The sequence below is a fragment of the Phyllobates terribilis genome, unplaced genomic scaffold (assembly GCF_046119375.1).
Source record: "Phyllobates terribilis strain yellow unplaced genomic scaffold, ASM4611937v1 Scaffold_1__5_contigs__length_1240528914, whole genome shotgun sequence".
Taxonomy (NCBI): domain Eukaryota; kingdom Metazoa; phylum Chordata; class Amphibia; order Anura; family Dendrobatidae; genus Phyllobates; species Phyllobates terribilis.
In genome coordinates this window covers 1,009,701,405-1,009,721,550 of record NW_027362761.1, presented here as the reverse complement: position 1 = coordinate 1,009,721,550, position 20,146 = coordinate 1,009,701,405, and the positions used below count along the sequence as shown (strand labels likewise).

Sequence of the window (20,146 nt, the reverse complement as noted above, 5' to 3'; positions counted from 1 at the left end):
CTTGTGTTGCCCTATTGTAGTGGTAAGACTAGTGTCTTGCTGGCCTGCGCACTAGCCAGGTTAAGTCCAGGGCCAGCGAGAGTTTAGGCACGTGATCGCTCATGGGGGGAGGACCTGTCTAGGGACGATAGGGGAGCTTAGGGACAGACAGAGGTTGGAGTCAGGAGGTGCCCCTTTCCTTGTTCCCTACTGCTAGGACCCTCCTTCCCCCTCTATCTCCAGTTGCATGTCCGCCGGACATCCTCTTGTTGTTCCTTGACACTGGTACTTTTCTGTGGGAATGAGCTTATTTCCAACTAGCCAGAAATATCCAGTGAATGACACGCCATGGTTTGGTATTAGCATCCAGTACCAGAAGCGAAACTATCCACAATTTCCATATCTCTGGAATTTTATTTGATAGACTGGCTGCCCAAACATTAGTTTTTCACAAAGTAGCTGAAGACACTGAGTGGCATTGGCAGTAGGTGCAAGTTTCTCCAGTATGACCTGTTTGTTAGATATCAGAGGAAAAACAGAATTGGGCTTTGCCACGGTGCCAGATTGCATCTTAAGTCTTATAGATTGCTGGAGCCAGTCCATAATAAAAAAGCAGCCAGATAGTCTCCGATAACCTTCACAATGACTTTTCTTAGCCAGGGCTTCTTCTTGGTAAGTGTTGTATTTCACCACAGCCATATTCCTTAGATTGGTGAAAGGACTGGCATAGAGGGAAACTGTATCTACTCCGGCTGTCATTTCTCCTATGAAGTCCTCTAATGCAGCTTGTTCCATAAGCAATGGCAGCCCATCCAAGATCAGCTCACACTTCTCGGTGCTTCAACACACAAAGATCTTTACACTTTCAATTTCATGACTACAGAGTTGGACAATGGCCTGATCTGCAATGCAGTTTAAGAAATAACGTGCATAAGCAAAGCCACGGTTTAGGCCACTGAAGGTCATCATTAAGTTAAATTCATACAACTTTCCCACAAAGTGAAAAAGTGGCATCAATGCATCTTCATACATCTCCTGAGGAATATTGCCAATAACAATTTCAGAACCATGTGGAGGAGCTTCTCCAACCTAACCTGGAGGGGGGCCACCATATTTCCTTTATCCATTCTCTTGCACCAGTGATACATTAGAGCTCCTTATCCACTCGATGAGTACAGCTTTATTTTTCCTGTTCATAGAGTTGAACCATATCTGAGGCTCGCAGGCTGCACTGGCTGCTCACATGGGTCAGCCATTGTACGTGTGCGAGGTTACCAAGCCTCAGAGCCATCACCTGGTTCTTGCCATTGTCACACCACCATGCCTGGCTGTATGTTCAGCGATGAGAGCCACAGATCTGTCTGCTCTGTTACAGCTTTCAATAACTCTGCTGAAGTGTGTGGTTTGTCACCTAAGCATATTATCTTCAGCACATCAGCACAGCCTGTTGCCGCTTGGCATTGATGCAGTGCTTCCAGCTTGCAATTGATGTGGTCATTTCAGAGATGGAGGCCGAAGAGGAGGAGGAAGTGCAGGAGCTGTAGAATGTGATTACATTGAGGTTACATTGGCAAGTCTTGTTTTTATGCTAAAGATCCTGCTGTGTTTTTAAAGTTTTTTTTTAACGTCTCTTCAAATGTGTATTGGAGTGTATCCTAATTTTTGGCAACCCTTGGAATTGCTGCATACGCAATAACAGTATAGGAAACCCACTCCTTAATAATGGTAAGGGCAATTCAAATAGATTCTATATAGAATGTACATTCTGGTCGCAAAAATCTCTTCCACAGTGCATACTTTTTTTTTTCTATTTGGGCTTATATACAAGTCATGATGCTGCAAAGAATGTTTCTTAACATTTCTTCCAGCAAAATCCATTTTAGCTTAAATTTTATGTTTTATTGTTAGTCAATAAAATGGCTTAATACTCTAACAACATTGTTCCCAGATATGCTATTGGTCAGCGACCAAGTGTAAATAGGTTTGAACAACACACAACTGGCAGACTTTAAATGAAGCTTAATATCTCGCATGCTCCCCCAAATGTCACGATTATTGCGGCAGTAATATTGGATCACATCTCATGAACACGGTTTTAGGCAGTGGGCTGTTAGTATGATATTAGTCAGCGACCAAGTGTGACTAGGTTTGAACAACACACAACTGGCGAACTTTAAATGGAATGTAATATCTGACACACTCCCCAAAAATTTGGGATTATTAGAGCAGTAATATCTGATCCCGCCTGATAACCACGGTTTTAGGCAGTGGCGTTAGAGATATGGTATTGGTCAGTGACTAAGTGTGAATAGGTTAAACAGCACACAACTGGCAGACTTTAAGGCTGTGTGCCCACGATGCATTTTTTAAGCATTTCCGCAGCGGTAAAAACGCTGCAGAAACACTTAAAAAACGCATGGTAGAAGGCCTGCCATGTTCCCCAATGATAATCCGCATGTGCTGTGGAAATTTCCGCTGCAGGTTATCATTGCGGAAAAAAACGCAGCACTACCAATTATTTTGCAGAAGCGATGCATTTTTGCCGCCATTGACTTTCATTGGAACGCTTGGATTCCCCATCACTGGATCTGTACATGCGGAATCCAAACATTTCAAAGTGCGGATGGTACCGGGGTCTGGAGGACAGGAGACTCTCCTCTGGACCTGGGTACCATAGAACCTGTAAAAAAAAGAATAAAATAAAAAATAAATATTATATTTACCTTCTGATGGCCCCCGATCTCCTTGTCTTCGCTTGCCGGGACAGAGCGAATAAAGACTCCGGGGGCCATCGGAAGGTAAGTATAGATTTATTTTTTTTATTTTTTACCATTCTTTAAGGTCACAGTATATAAATCCATGCAGGTTGCATGGATTTATATAGTGTGACCAAGTTGACAAGCACTTTCCAAGTGATGCTATAATTGATTGGAAAGCACTTGTCAACCCGCATGCGGAAATGCATGTGAAGAACGCTTCACATCCGCATGTCCCTGGCAGGAAAAATGCATGTACAACCCGCATGCGTTTTTTCTGCCAGGGAGATGCAGAAACGCTCAGGAAAAAATCCTGAGCATTTCTGCATCGTGGGCACATAGCCTAAATGGAGTGTAATATTTGGCACTCTCCAAAAAATGTCACGACTATTACCTCAATAATATGGGATTACGTCTGATGACCATGGTTTTAAGCAGTGGCGTTAGAGATATGGTATTAGTCAGCGACTAAGTGTGAATAGGTTGAACAAAACACAACTGGCAGACTTTAACTGACTTTAACTGGAGTGTAATATTTGGCACACTTCAAAAAATATCACGATTATTATTACCACAGTAATATGGGATCACGTATGATGACCACAGTTTTAGGCAGTGGCGTTAGAGATATGGTATTGGTCAGCGACTAAGTGTGAATAGGTTGAACAACACACAATTGGCAAACATTAACTGGAGTGTAATATTTGGCATGCTCCAAAAAATATCATGACTATTACCGCAGTAATATGAGATCACATCTGATAATGGACAAGATTCTCTGCTTCCACAATACAGCAATGCGAATAAAATCAAAAAAATCGGGCTGTATTTTGCTAACAAGCAAATGGATCAGTAAAATGATGTACTGTATTGCTTTTTAAGCAAATAATCAGAATTAAGAGCAAAAAATGAGCCCTGATATCTAGGGCTAAGGATATCTGTAACAGCAGCAGACAGAATGTGCAATGAACCCTATTCGGCTGTATACAGTGTCCACAAACTCTGCCTGCCTAACTCCTGCTATTACTAGTAATAAATATATGCACCTGAATTAGTCCTTAGAAGGACTGAGGAATACCTGACAAAATCAACCATCAATTCTCTCCCTCACTCAGCTGCAGCTCTCCCTACTCTGCATGTCTGAAGGGTAGTCTGTGACAAGCATAGGGTCATAGGGTCTGATATAGACCCTATGACGCCATGTGGCCAGCCAATCACTGTAATTCCACAAGCAACATGGCTGCGGCATTACAGTGAGTGGCTGGCAATTCCCGCATATTTATTCACTGTTCAAACAGCGCCAAACAAGCGGGGCAGGGACTCAAGCTTTCGCCCGAGCATTCAGGAAGTGCTCGCTGAGCGTCGAGCATCTTGAGCTGTGAGATGCTTGGGCGAGTACCAAGTAGTTGGAAGCATGCTCGCTCATCACTAGTGCAGACCCATTCATTTGAATTAGTCTATGTGTGTCAGTGTCTCCAGTACATGTGAAAACTGTCACCACATGCACTGGAGACACTAACCTGTGAAAGAGACCTTAGGTGTAGAGTTTGATGCTTGTCCTAGGTTGAGGAGATCAGCCTATCCATATGAGAGAAATGGCAGCCATTAGAAGATGATGAGGCTTGTCAGACCAGATGGGAGAAGTAATGCTTTTACCTATTTGGGAAATGAACACTAGTTAGTTAAATAAAAAAGATAGCCAGATGGTTAAAAGATGGATACCTGTGTGTGTGAAGGTCAGTGACACAGTAAGAGTGAAGTGTAAACTGCAAGTGTGTGCAAGGTGATAAACTTGTGCCAAAAAGAGGTGACCATAATAGAGGTTGTAATCATCAACGCGTTAGCAGTAGTGTTGAGCATTCCGATACTGTAATATCGGATATCGGCCGATATTCGCGGTATCGGAGTTCCGATACTGAGTTCCGATATTTTTACAATATCGGATACCGGAATCGGAAGTTCACATAATGCCTGCGCTCTGCAGTGTCTCTGAAGGATGACAAGCTGGATGGCAGCGCTCAGCTGCGATCCAGCCTGTCATCTCAATGCCATCCCTGCGTGGGAGAATTCTCCTGATTGTTTAAAACCAGCGGCTTTTTACCGCCCGCCGGCTTTTTACCGCCCGCCGGCTTTTAAACAATCACTCAGCCCCATACTCGCTTCCCCGCAGCCTCCCACCCTGATCCTCCACTCCCCTCGCCACCTCCCATCCCGATCATAAGTTAGGACCGGGCGGGGAGCACAGCACTAAGGAGCGGGGAGCGAAGGACCTGGGCGGGGAAGCCGGAAATGAAAAGACTTCACCGCCGGCTTTCCCGTTCTGCGCTTTCCCACCAGTTATTTCAAATGAGTGTCACAGCCTGACACTGAGGAACGCAAGCATGCCTGCGCTTCTCAGTGTCTGCGGGATGACAGGCTGGATGGCAGCTTTCTGCTGCGGTCCAGCTTGTCATCTCGATGTAGCAGAGCTGGAGCCGTCCTGGGAACCATGGAAAGTAAGGATGATGTTGCTTTATTATTTTTCTTTTATTGCAGGAGATCGTTGGCTTCAGCTGGAATGGGCGTGATGGTAAGTATGGTTTAATTTAGAACAATAAAGAATTGTGTCTTTATTTCAATTAAAGGACTTTATTCTGGATGTTTGTGTTTTTTTTTAACTTTGACTATGGGGTTAGTAATGGGGGTGTCTTATAGACGCCTCTCCATTACTAACCTGGGCTTCATGTCAGCTGGCATTATAAGCTGACATCAACCCCAACCCTATTACCCCACTGCCACAGCTACAGGGCAGTGGGAAGAGCGAGGCTAAGTGCCAGGATTGGCGCATCCTATGGATGCGCCATTTCTGGGGCTTCTGACGGCTGGTGTTTCTAGCCTGGGAGGGGGCCAATATTCATGGCACCCTTCCTGGGCTATTAATATCAGCCCCCAGCTGTCTGCCTAGCCTTTGCTAGCTATTAAAATAGGGGGGACCCCACGTCATTTTTTTGGGGGGGTCCCCCATTTTAATAGCTAGTAAAGGCTAGGTAGTCAGCTGGGGGCTGATATTAGTAGCCTGGGAAGCTCCGTGGGTATTACCCTCTTCCCAGGCTTCAAACATCTGCCCCAGCTGTCTGCTTAACCTCCGCTAGAGACTAAAATTACGGGGATCCCCACGCCAATTTTTTTTTTTAATAAATCCTTTATTTTAACACTACATGACAATTACAGTAACCAACACTATCACTGTACTTATTATATATGTGACTGACATGTTTCTATCTATCTAATCTATGTGTGATGCTCTATTATTTCTGTTGTAATTTGTCGGGTACCGCTGCTGAATTGCCGGCCGGCTTTTTTAAAGAGACGGTGCATGAAAACACTAATATTTTTTTAAATAAATCCTTTACACTAAATGACAAGTACAGTAAGCAACACTGTCACTGTCCTTCTTATATATGTGACTGACATGTTTCTATGTATCTAATCTATGTGTGATGCTCTATCTTTCTGTTATAAATTGTCGGGTACCGATGCTGAATTGCCGGCCGGCTTTTTTAAAGAGACGGTGCATGAAAACACTAATATTTTTTTAAATAAATCCTTTACACTAAATGACAAGTACCGTAAGCAACACTGTCACTGTACTTCATATATATGTGACTGACATGTTTCTATCTATCTAATCTATGTGTGAAGCTCTATTCTTTCTGTTCTAAATTTTCGGGTAACGGTGTATGCCGCTGCTGAATTGCCGGCTTTTCATGTTTCACTGTGAGCACTGTTCCCATCGATTTGGGCAACCACCTCCCCCAATGCATTCTACATTATTGTTAGTTGTTTTCCTTCATGTAGAATTAACCTTCAAGGAAAGAAAGGGTTTATTTTCATTCCGATATTTGTGTCCCATTGACTTGCATTGGTTTCCGGTATCGGAATTGGCGATATCCGATACTTTTTGGGTATCGGCCCGATCCAATCCGATCTGATATTTCCTGATATCGGAAGGTATCGCTCAACACTAGTTAGCAGGAATGTTGCATAAAGTCTGTTGTAAAGTGCCTCTGGTGCTATCAAGGGAAGTAACAGATTGTCTCAAACATCAGTAAATTGTTGCAAGATTTAGTAAGAGTAGTAAATCTTAACTAGAGATGAGCGGATTAGACAAAATTAAAATTAGTCTATTCATCTGTTCACTTGAAATTTCCTGGGAAATTTGTTTCACAAATAAGTTATTCTCAGCAAATTTTATGTCCCTTATTATATCCTGGGGTCTCTTCAGACCCGGGATCATAATAAATGGAACATGTAAAAATTAACTAAAAACTTATACTCACCACTATCACCCGCTGTTATCATTGTTCACTGTCCAGTCCCCCACACCTCCCTAGCTTGGTATCCACTCTAGACTAAGGCTTCCTTCTGTGAACAGGTCCTGGAGTTAACTACGCATGCGCTGTGACCTCCAGGGTCTGCGACCAGATGTTGTGGCTCAGTGTTCCTTCTAGGCCTCCAGCTGTGAGTAGGCCTGGAAGTCATAACCTATCGTGAACAATGGGTCAGAGATAACGCGGGATAGAGGCATGGAGAATTGTACAGCTGGCAGATAACAGCGGAGGTGGCCATAGAGGTAAGAAACTCGCAAAAGGTTAAAAAAAGAAAAAAGGCCATACCTCATTGCTCACCTTTTTGGCCATTCCATCTACTAACTACCTGCTGTCTGACCCTCCAAAATTCCATTTCATCACTTCTTCGGCTCAGTTTTAACTTTAGATGGTGGCTTCCTGCCTTGAGTAAACCCTGGAGCATACAAACTGATCTCTGGGACATACTCACGGTAGTAGTACCATCAGCCGACACCTATAACTTGTGGTAAGCTTTTTACCGAGGGTCACTTTCACAGCTGTGGGATCATGCTGACACCTGTCAGCATGATCCCACGGAGCTCTGACTGCGGTAATGCTATTACTGCCGATCAGAGCCTGTGGGTCCTGCGCTGTCACTCAAGTGACACCGCGGGAAACACTCGAACCCGAACATTAAAATAGACTTCCTTAGGAAGTCCATGTTCGGGTCTGTGCCCGAACAGTAGGTGTTCGGTACAGACCCCGAACTTTAGTGTGAGGGTTTGCCCATCACTACTCCCAATCATCCCCAGACAGCCACTCCCTGCTAGTTTGAACAGCAGAATGGTCAACATCCCACCACTGCACCGTACCAGACACAGCAGCATCCTGCTTGCCTGGCAACTGGAGAAATCAGTGAAACACACGGCGTCCCACATCCTCACAATCCTATAGCACCAGAATGCTTAAGATTGGGACAGTTTCCATGCACGCATGGTAGCTCCGCCTCCAGAGCCAGGAGAATGGCGGCACCTGAAACTGGAGTAGCATAGCACAGGACCTGCTTCAAGCCCAGGTGTGAGCACAGAACCACGATTCCTAACAGTACCCCACTCCATAAGAGAGACCTCTGGGCTCTCACCACCCACCTTGTCCGGAAACCTCTTATGGAGCTCAGTGATGAGACGATTGGCATGTTTAATACTTCTCGAGGCCCAGGACCTCTCCTCAGGACCATACCCCTTCCAATGAATCAAATACTGAATGGAGATCTGAGCTCTATGAGAGTCCACAATACTTTCTATCTGAAATTCCTCAGTATTATCTACCAGAATAGGAGGAGGAGGATCCTGGGTCACAAGCGGAGTAACCACCTTCTTTAATAATGTCTTGTGAAAAACATTGGGATCCCATATAGAGGAAAGCAGACCTATCCAAAAAGCCACTTTACTGACAACTTCGATAATGGGAAATGGTCCTATAAACCTGGGAGCGATCTTAGGAGATGGTATCTTAATCTTGAGGTTCTAAGTAGACATCCAAACTCTGTCCTCCACTCTGAGTTTGCAACCTTGCTGACGGTGCTTATCGGCCTGCCTCTTCATGCTCTCTCTTGCTTTCTTGAGATGCATACGAGCTTCTCCCCAAAACCTCCAGAGGCAGTGGATAGTATCAGAGACCCCTGGAAGTACATCATCCTCTCCATCAAAACATGGAGACCTAGGATAGATTAAAGAAGAAGTGAGACATTCCCAAGCCCTCGTGGTGTCTATTGTTTAGGGCGAACTCTGCCAAGGTTTAGTATGATCCCCAATCATGCTTAGCATGGCAAGCAAAAACATCTTAGATAGGACTCAAGACACTGTTGGTTCATTCAGTTTGCCCATTAGTTTGAGGATGGTATGCACATGAAAATAAGAGTTCTGACACAAGGCATTTACAGAAAGCCCTCCAGAATCTGGAGATAAACTGAGACTCATGATCGGAGACAATATTCATAGGAACCCCATGTAATCTTACCACATGAACAAGGAACAAATCTACCAAGTCCTGCACACTGGGCAACTGAGCCAAAGGGACCAAATGGAATTGTTTAGAAAATAAGTCCACAATAACCCACACCACAGTCATACCATTGGGGTCAAGGAGATCTGTAATGAAGTCCATAGATATGTGGGATGAAGGACATACAGGAATGGGCAAAGGGAGAGGTTTCTCTGCTGGGGCGACCCAAGGCACCTTGTTCCTGGCACAGATCTCCCATGCCTTAACATAAGCTTCATCATCCTTACCCAAGTACGGCCACCGATACTTTCTGCTCAACAGCTGACACCCATGACATTTGAATACTGCTCCTGGCAAGCGCGATGTTTGAGGGGAGTGCGCGGTCAATGTATCGTGTGGTCACCGCTGTAGTGTCACTGTGCATACGGTGACTGCAAGATGCATTGACCGCACACGTTCCGGGAGCCACGAGTGACGGCGCATGCACACTGAAGCTGATAATAACACAGCCTCAGCGCGCACGCGTCGGACCAGCAGCCCGACGTGTGCAAATGCCTCAAACATCGCGCATGCGCCCCTCAAACATCGCGCTTGACGGGAGCAGTATTCAAATATCATGGGCTGCACCAGCACTAACTGAACGCGGTGCCGCTCATGATTGAATGTGAGAATCACTCCCCTATGACTGAATACGAGCAGGTAAATAAAGTACATAAAATGTTATAACATCATTATGCTACCACCGATTTTCATAAAAACTGCTTGTTAGTGATGGACATTTCATCAAAAGACTGACAGACTACAATGCCCTTTGGAAGAATGAAATCAGATTCCGTCATTTCAGACTCACTAGAACAAAGACTCCGAGAGAGAGCATCTGTCCGAACATTCTTGGTCCCAAGGAGGTATAAGATTGAAAAATTTAATTTGGTAAGAAACAAGGCCCATTGGGCTTGTCTCGAGTTCAGTTTCTTAGTATTCCCTATTCTTATGGTCAGTAAGCACCATGAATGGGTGCTTAGTTCCCTCAAGGAGATGCCTCCACTCTTCCATAGCTAACTTTATGGCAAGAAGTTCACAATTGCCAATGCATAATTGAGCTCTGGAGGAGAGAATTTCTGAGAAAAAAATGCACATGGCCTCAAATGCGTTAGCTTGGTGGAACCCTGGCAGAGCACCGCTCCCACCCCTACCTCAGAGACATCCACTTCCACCACAAAAGGCTTATTGACATCATGCTGGACCAAAACTGGAGTGGAGGAAAAGGCCCTTTTAAGCGTATCAAAAGCTTTAATGGACTCCAGTTCCCAATTAGACACATTTGTCCCCTTATAGGTAAGATTAATGAGGGGTTTCTCCACCTTGGTAAAACACTTAATAAATCTCTGGTAATAATTGGCAAACCCCCAAAATGCTCCAAACCCTTGAGATTAACCGATTGTGCCCACTCCAATATGTCTCTCACCTTCTCGGGGTCCATCTGAAACCCTGTGGGGGACAGAATGAGTCCAAGAAACCACAACTCCTGCACTTCGAAAACAAATTTTTATTTTTTGATATAAAGAAAATGATCTTCCAATCTTTTCAGGAAGATATGCACATGGTCCCTATGCTCAGCCAGATCTCTGGATAAGATGAGGATATTATCAATGTAAACAATGATAAAAATACCCAATAGATCATGGAAAATATAATAAACAAGCATCTACAACACAGCTGAAGAGGGGCATGACACAATACTTATTACGATCCTCGGGGGCATTGAAGGCCCTTCTCACTCATCCCCCTCCTTGATGCAAACAAGATTGTAAGCCCCCTGGAGATCCAGCTTAGTAAACCAACTTGCACCCACCTGTTGGTTAAAGAGGTCAGGGATGAGTGGGAGAGTTTAGTGATTATGTACAGTTATGCGATTGAGCTCACAGTAGTCAATACACGGTCTCAAATCGCCATCCTTTTTGGCCACAAAAAAGAACCCTGCTCCAACCGGGGATTTAGTAGGGCAGATAAACCCCGTTTTTCAAATTTTCCCAAATATATTCCCTCATGGCTTGCTTCTCGGGTTCTGACAGGTTAAAAATTTTGCTCTTAGGTAACTTTTCCCCTTTAATGGGCTGGATGGAACAGTCATAAATTTTATGTGGAGGTAATTTCTGGGAGGCCTCTTTGGAGAACACCTGTGAGAACTCTGCCACATACCATGGGACCTGGAAGGTGAAACCTACTATTTTAAGAGGCTTGTTTATACAAAGAAATTGGCAGTTTGAGGACCACTTAGCAATATCTCTCCTTTGCCAGTCAATAATAGTGTTATGAGTGCGAAGCCAAGGGAGACCTAAGACCACAGCAGTAGGAAGATCATGTAAAATAAAAAAGCATGCCTCTTCTTTATGCCGACATCCTGTGGTAATAGATACTGGTTTGGTGGTGCAATACCCAATACTCTGGGCAAAGGGAGAATTATCAAGAAAAGATAATGTTATAGAAGCATCAAGGAGGACCAACTTCTTGGCCATGGTAGCATTTAAAAAACTTATCTCAGCCCTGCAATCAACAAAAGCATAACCCTCCACACTTACTGTTAAATGTGATAACAATAGGTAAAAGTAATTTCTGTGCTATGGGTACCTGAGTGCCTAACTGGGGATCCCCGAACCCAGTTAAGCACAGTCATTTCCCGACAGCTCCAGACATGGACATTCATGAACCAAACAGCGCAAGGAACCACACAAAAGACACAGCCACCGGTGCCATCTTTGCTGCCTTTACTTCTGAGAGGTACCAACTCCACAAAGCTGCATTGGTTCTCCCCCAGCCTTAGGACCGGCAGAGGGTATGGATGAACTCGGTCCGAGGGACAATTTTTTACGACATTTCTCCTGTCTTCTCCCATCAAGTCGCATAGCTAAAGTCATGGTAGCCTCCATCCAATGACCAGGGAGGAGAGTGGTGCACTAGCATATCTTTAATATGTTCTGTAAGCCCAGACAGAAAAGTACAATGAAGAGTGGTATCGTTCCACCCAGTCTCTATGGCCCCCCTACAAAACTGGGAGCAGTAGTCCTCCACAGTGAGGTTCCACTGACACAATGCCTTAAGATGGGATTCAGCTAAAGGCACCTGGTCTGGTTCATCATAAATCTGCCCCATAGCTTTAAAAAACTCATCCACTGATGAGAGTATGGGTGAACCTGAGGGTAATGAAAATGCCCAAGACTGGGGATCCCCTTTAAGAAGGGAAATAAGACCCACCCGAGAACCTTCATTAGTGGACGAATCATGGCGAAGTTGGAAATATAATTTGCACCCCTCCTTAAAATTATTAAATTGTTTCCGATCTCCCACAAAAAAATCAGGCAAGGGCACCTTAGGTTCTATGGGAATGACCCGCACTGCTGGACAGGGGTTAGAACATGTCTGTGTTGGGGGGATCCCCTGAGCCAGTGTCTGGCTATGCTTGTTCACAGTGCCTGCCAAATCCTGGAGCATTACCAGAAGACCCTGCATCTGATCAGTAAATTGCTTGACCAGATCCATTTTTTTAATATATACAGTATATATGGCTGTTTATTCTGTTATGCGCTTTCAAGTGGGATGCAGCAAGACTGGCACTAAACCAACAAAGGTGCAGCACTTGGCACAAGCTGCCCAGCTAGGTGAGTCATTGAGGGCCGGGAACACTCTTCACACAGCTCCCAGTAAATGGAATTGGGACTTAGGCAGAGCCCTTCCCAGGGCCACATCTGTTGACACGGTCAGTGCCTAGTCAAGAACAAGGTGAGTACCTCTGCAAGCATCCAAGGAAGTGTAACCAGAAAGGAAAATTTGAAAACCCCAGAAAAGATAGCAACACAAAACTGTGTTCCAAATTATTATGCAAATAATATTTTCTCAGATTTTCCCAAATTACCTATATGAATTGCAGTCATTGTAATTTTCCAGTCAAATAACTATTAGAGTACAATTGAAAGGTTTTTGTACAAACTGCCTGTGATAACAGTATATTTTTAAAAAAATAAAAAACTCAAACTGCACTCAAAATGCATGTTCCAAATTATTATGCGCAGCAGAGTTTTCAACCTTTTAATAAAGAACAAAAAAATGGTCATTTTTGAAATTATAAGCATTAGCAGGTTATTACAAACTGAAATCAAACAGTTTTCAACTCAAAACTTTATTCTAGGTGATGTTACATTTGCACATAGGACCCTTTGTTCGAAAGGAGCTTCTGAACTCTCTCGTCCATTGAATTTGTCAGGTTTTGGATGGTTTCTGCTTTAATTGTTTTGCATGAGGACAGAATACCCTCCCAGAGCTGTTGCTTAGATGTGAACTGCCTCCCGCCATCATAGACACTCCTTTTGATGGTGCTCCAGAGGTTCTCAATGGGGTTGAGGTCAGGGGAGCAAGGGTGCCACACCATAAGTTTGCCCCCTTTTATGCCCATAGCAGCCAGAGATGCAGATGTGTTATGTGCAGCATGAGACGGGGCATTATCATGCATGAAAATGAACTCGATTGTCCAGATGGATGGAGTGGAGGATGGCTGGTTGATGGACACCCCATGCAAACACGGTTACGGTGCTAACAAGGAGGAGGTGGAGTAAGGTTTGGGCTGGAATCATGGGGAGAGAGATTGTCGGCCCTTTTAGGATCCCTGAAGGGGTAAAGATGAATTCCATAATGTATGTTGAGTTTCTCAAACAGCACTTTCTTCCATGGTTCAAGAAGAAAAACCGTGCATTCCGCAGCTAGATCATTTTCATTCATGATAATGCCCCGTCTCATGCTGCACATAACACATCTGCATCTCTGGCTGCTATGGGCATAAAAGGGGACAAACTTATGGTGTGGCACCCATGCTCCCCTGACCTCAACCCCATTGAGAACCTCTGGAGCATCATCAAAAGGAATGTCTATGATGGCGGGAGGCAGTTCACATCTAAGCAACAGCTCTGGGAGGGTATTCTGTCCTCATGCAAAACAATTGAAGCAGAAACCATCCAAAACCTGACAAATTCAATGGATGAAAGAGTTCAGAAGCTCCTTTCGAACAAGCGGTCCTATGTGCAAATGTAACATCACCTAGAATAAAGTTTTGAGTTGAACACTGTCTGATTTCAGTTTGTAATAATTTGCTAATGCTTATAATTTCAAAAATGACCATTTTTTTGTTCTTTATTAAAATGAAAATGTTGAAAACTCTGCTGTGCATAATAATTTGGAACATGCATTTTGAGTGCAGTTTGAGTTTTTTATTTTTTTAAAAATATACTGTTATCATAGGCAGTTTGTACAAAAACCTTTCAGTTGTACTCTAATAGTTATTTGACTGGAAAATTACAATGACTGCAATTCATATAGGTAATTTGGGAAAATCTGAGAAAATATTATTTGCATAATAATTTGGAACACAGTGTAATGCTAGCACCACTCACCACAAAGCTCACAGGAACTGCAATGAACAGCAAAGGACTGAGCTGGGAGCATGATTAAATAGCCCATCTAATGATCAGGTGTTGAATGTCTCCCAATCATCCCCAGACAGCCACTCCCTGCTGGTTTGAACAGCAGATTGGCCAACATCCCACCACTGCACCGCGCCAGACACCGCAGCGTCCTGCATTGCCTTGCAACCATTTTGCATTTTATTGCCTGCATTTTTACCTCGGTTTTGTCACATTTTTTGTCGCAATTTTGCCTCTGTTTTCTAAGTGCATTCAATGCACAGAGAATTGACATGCTGAAGATTATTTTCTAGTTTGACTTTTGGTGCGTTTTGCCTGTGTTTCTCACCCATTGAATGCACTGAAAAAATGCAGGCAAAAAATGCACAGAGAATTGACATGCTGATGATTATTTTCTGCACCAAATCTGCAAATCAAAAATACTCCATGTGTGCATGACACTTTACGTTTTTCATTCACTTTACTGCAGAGTTTTTGGTGCATTTTACATGCATTTTTTGCATGCGTTTTTGTACAGCAATTTTTGGAGATAATTAAAGATATTTGAAAAAAGATATGTGAGACATCACTTTAAGGGATCATACCCATATAAGAAAAATGGACGAGTACAATCATATAAAAAATTGGACTGCACTCTGACCAATATTATTCTTTGAGACACATTTCATCTGCAATTTTTTTCTCAGCTGAAATCGGACTGAGAAAAAAATCACAGCCAGCCGCATATCTCAGACGAGACTCGCCAATGCAAGTCAATGGGTGTGTGAAAAAAATTGCACTGTACTCGGACCATGCGATTGCCATCCAATTTTCATGCACCCATCTCCTTGAAACCTGACAAGTCATCATCCATGTACTGTAAATTCACAGCAGTACCCGGCATTATAGAATAGAGAGAATAGCTATACATACATAGAATAGTTAGATAGAAAGATGTCAGTGACATATATAATTATTACAGTGACTGTGTTGCTTACTGTACATGTCATTTATTGCTAAATAACAGAATTAAAAAAAAATGGTGTGGGGTTCCCAGTAATTTTACACAACAGCAGAAGTTAAGCGGACAGCTGTGGGCAGATATTTGTAGCCTGGGAAGGGGGTAATACCCATGGAGCTATTAATAATATCAGCCCCCAGCTGTATAATTAGCCTATACTGGCTATTAAAATGTGGGACCCCCAAAAAAGATTGACGTGTGGTCCCCCTATTTTAACAGCCAGCAAAGGCTAGGCAGACAGCTAGGGGCTGATATTAGTAGCCTAGGAAGGGACCATGAATATTGGCCCCTCCCAGACTACAAACACCAGCTCCCAGCCATCCAGAAATGACACATCCATAAGTTGTGCCAATTCTGGTACTTAGCCTCGCTCTGCCCACTGCCGTGTAGCAGTGGCAAGTGGGGCTATAGGGTTGGGGTTGTTGTCAGCTTATATTGGCAGCTGACATCAAGCCCAGGTAAGTAATGGAGAGGCATCTATTACACTCCCCTATTACTAACCCCATTGCGAAAGTGAAATGTGAAATAAAAACACCCACACCCAGAAAAAAATCATTTATTTGAAATAACCACACAGGTCCTTTAATATTCTAAATTAAACTCAACGTACCATTACGCCCATTACGCCGAACTCAATGTCACCTGTAATAAAAACAAAATAATGAACCTACAGTACAGACCAAAAGTTTGGACACACCTTCTCATTTAAAGATTTTTCTGTATTTTCATGACTATGAAAATTGTACATTCACACTGAAGGCATCAAAACTATGAATTAACACACGTGGAATTATATACTTAACAAAAAAGTGTAAAACAACTGAAAATATGTCTTATATTCTATGTTCTTCAAATTAACCACCTTTTGCTTTGATGACTGCTCTGCACACTCTTGGCATTCTCTTGATGAGCTTCAAGAGGTAGTCACCAGAAATGGTTTTCACTTCACAGCTGTGCCCTGTCAGGTTTAATAAGTGGGATTTCTTGCCTTATAAATGGGCTTGGGACCATCAGTTGTGTTGTGCAGAAGTCAGGTGGATACACAGCTGATAGTCCTACTGAATGGACTGTTAGAATTTGTATTATGGCAAGAAAAGAGCAGCTAAGTAAAGAAAAACGAGTGGCCATCATTACTTTAAGAAATGTAGGTCAGTCAGTCCAAAAAATTGGGAAAACTTTGAAAGTGTCCCCAAGTGCAGTTGCAAAAACCATCAAGCGCTACAAATAAACAGGCTCACATGAAGACCACCCCAGGAAAGGAAGACCAAGAGTCACCTCTGCTTCTGAGGATAAGTTTATCCGAGTCACCAGCCTCAGAAATCACAGGTTAACAGCAGCTCAGATTAGAGACCAGGTCAATGCCACACAGAGTTCTAGCAGCAGATACATCTCTTCAACAACTGTTAAGAGGAGACTTTGTGCAGCAGGCCTTCATGGTAAAAAAGCTGCTAGGAAACCACTGCTAAGGACAGGCAACAAGCAGAAGAAACTTGTTTGGGCTAAAGAACACAAGGAATTGACATTAGACCAATGGGAATCTGTGCTTTGGACTGATGAGTCCAAATTTGAGATCTTTGGTTCCAACCACCGTGTCTTTGTGGAACGCAGAAAAGGTGAACGGATGGACTCTACATGCCTGGATCCCCCCGTGAAGCATGGAGCAGGAGGTGTGATGGTGTGGGGGTGCTTTGCTGGTGACACTGTTGGGGATTTATTCAAAATTGAAGGCATACTGAACCAGCATGGCTACCACAGCATCTTGCAGCGGCATGCTATTCCATCCGGTTTGCGTTTAGTTGGACCATCATTTATTTTTCAACAGGACAATGACCCCAAACACACCTCCAGGCTGTGTAAGGGCTATTTGACCAAGAAGGAGAGTGATGGGATGCTATGCCAGATGACCTGGCCTCCACAGTCACCAGACCTGAACCCAATCGAGATGGTTTGGAGTGAGCTGGACCGCAGAGTGAAGGCAAAAGGGCCAACAAGTGCTAAGCATCTTTGGGAACTCCTTCAAGATTGTTGGAAGACTATTTCCGGTGTTTACCTCTTGAAGCTCACCAAGAGAATGCCAAGAATGTGCAAAGCAGTCATCAAAGCAAAAGGTGGCTACTTTGAAGAACCTAGAATATGACATATTTTCAGTTGTTTCACACTTCTTTGTTAAGTATATAATTCAACATGTGTTAATTCATAGTTTTGATGCCTTCTGTGTGAATGTACAATTTTCATAGTCATGAAAATAAAGAAAAATCTTTAAATGAAGTGTGTCCAAACTTTTAATCTGTACTGTACCTCATCCTCACCTTTCCGACGTGAAGAACATTACTCATGTGTCCCAAGATTGGTCCAGCTCCGCTACATTTAGATGGCAGGCTGCATAGCAGCTTGACACGACCATCCAGCCTGCCATCCTGCAGAGACACTGAGGAGCGCATGCGCTCCTCAGTGGCTCGTGGGCCATAAATAAGTTGAGCGGGGTTCTTGTCATATGATTGCCGTTTAACTCATTGACATCACCGCGAGCATGAGAAATTTCCTACGCCCGCGCTGACGCCAATGAGGTGAATGGAGCGTGAGCAAGGGAGAGTTCTCATCATGCATGCGCTGACGTCATTTGCAGGCACAGCAAGCGTGAAAACTTTGTCACGCTCGTGATGACGTCAATGAGTTTAATGGTGTTCATATGACATGAACCCCGCTCAACTTATTGATGGCCCGCGAGTCATTGAGGAGCTCAGCACAAGCATGCACTCCTCAGTTTCTCTGCAGGATGGCTGTCAAGCAAGGTGTAGGAAAGACTAAGTGCAAGACAAAGGGAAGGGGGAAAGGAGCCCTGACTCTAGGTATAAGGGGGAGTGGAGACCTCCTAGGCTGATCTGATATCAACCTGCCTCCCCTGACAATCCCTATATTGGTTCCTCATCAATCTCCGCAAAGGAACCTAGACCCCTTATTTCCCTAGTGCTTGGCCCTGGATAGGAAAGGGGGTGGGATGAGCACTAGTCGATCCCCACTAACAACTAAAGACAACAAGGAAGACAAACACGGAGGAAAGTAACTTAGCTTTAGCTGACTTCAGAGAGATAACTCCAAACGTCCTCCTAGCACCACAGAGGAAGTTCAGTATGAGAGCTCCAAGCATTCACAAGGAAACATGTGAGTATCGCCAGCCCCTCCCTTCTGCAAAGTGAAACTATTTATACACCCAGACCTGGGTGTCAATTAGAGCAGGAGGGATGTAGCCAATGGGTCCTAGCTTGAGACAGATTTAGGAAGGAGTCTGCAATTCCAAACGAAGAGATCTTCTGCACCTAACTGCAGGGTGACTGTCTATCACATCTGACACACCCGTGACAGCACCCCACCTTCTACGATTGGCCTCCGGACACTCAGGACCAGGTTTCTCAGGATAAGAGGTGTGGACTGAACGAACCAACCTGGGAGCATTCACCTCTGATGCTGAAACCCACATCCTCTCCTATGGACCATAACCCTTCCAGTGCACCAAGTATTGTAGGGAATGACTTTGGAGATGAGAGTCTACAATCATCAAAATATGAAACTTTAGATTACCATCAACCATTACTGATGGTGGCAGTAGAGGTGAGGCCTCAAGAGGTTCCACATATTTCTTGAGTAAGCACCTGTGGAAACCATTGTGGACCTTAAGGGCCTGAGGAAGCTCAAGATGAAACGCTGCTGGGTTAATGACGGAGGTTATTTCGTAGGGACCAATAAACCTAGTTCCCAGCTTCTAAGAAGGAAATTTGAACCTTATATTCCTGGTAGACAACCATACAAAGTCATTTACATTCAGGTCCGGATCTAGCACACGTTTTCTGTCAGCCATGCGTTTATACCTGCCTCCCATTTCTTTAAATTACGCAGAACCCCCCGCTACACCAAAGTGAGACAAGAAGCAAAACGCTCCTCCTCAGGAACTGTCAAAGCTCCTCCCCCACTAAAAGTACTAAACTGTGGATGGTAACCGTATGCACCAAAAACGGTGACCTACCAGTGGATTCTTGACGATGATTATTAATGGCAAATTCTGCCAGCGATAAGTAGGATGCCCAATCCTCCTGATTTTTCGAGATGAAACACCGGAGGTATGTCTCCAAATTCTGATTGACGCGCTCGGTTTGTCCATTCCACTGAGGATGGAATGCAGAAGAAAAGGACAGCTGCACCCCTAATCGAGAACGGAATGCTTTCCAGAACTTGGAAACAAACTGGATCCCCTGATCTGACTCCACATCAGAGGGAACCCGGTGAAGCTTCACAATCTTATTTATAAACACATGAGCAAGTGTCTTGGCATTTGGAAGTGCAGGTAAAGCGATGACGTGAACTATTTTATTGAATCTATCTACAAACACCAAAACCACCGTTTTGCCTGCAGAAACCGGTAGGCAGTAATAATTAGAGATGAGCGTTGTTCGACTTGAACTGTTCGCCAATCTCGAATTCGAGCTGTTTTGGGCGGTGTTCAAGCCGTTCGGCGAACACGAACGATTTGAAAAAAATTCGGCTGTTCGAGGTTATGTTCGATAACTGTTCGTGCACCAAAATCATAACTGGATTTTTTCTCAGTAATGCTGAAAA

The 20,146-nt window shown here is 43.9% G+C and overlaps 1 pseudogene; it reads right to left on the bottom strand.

Moving 5' to 3' along the window:
• Positions 1-192: 192 nt before the first annotated feature.
• LOC141163544 (dead end protein homolog 1-like) lies at positions 193-11,583 on the bottom strand (annotated as a pseudogene).
• Positions 11,584-20,146: the final 8,563 nt, after the last annotated feature.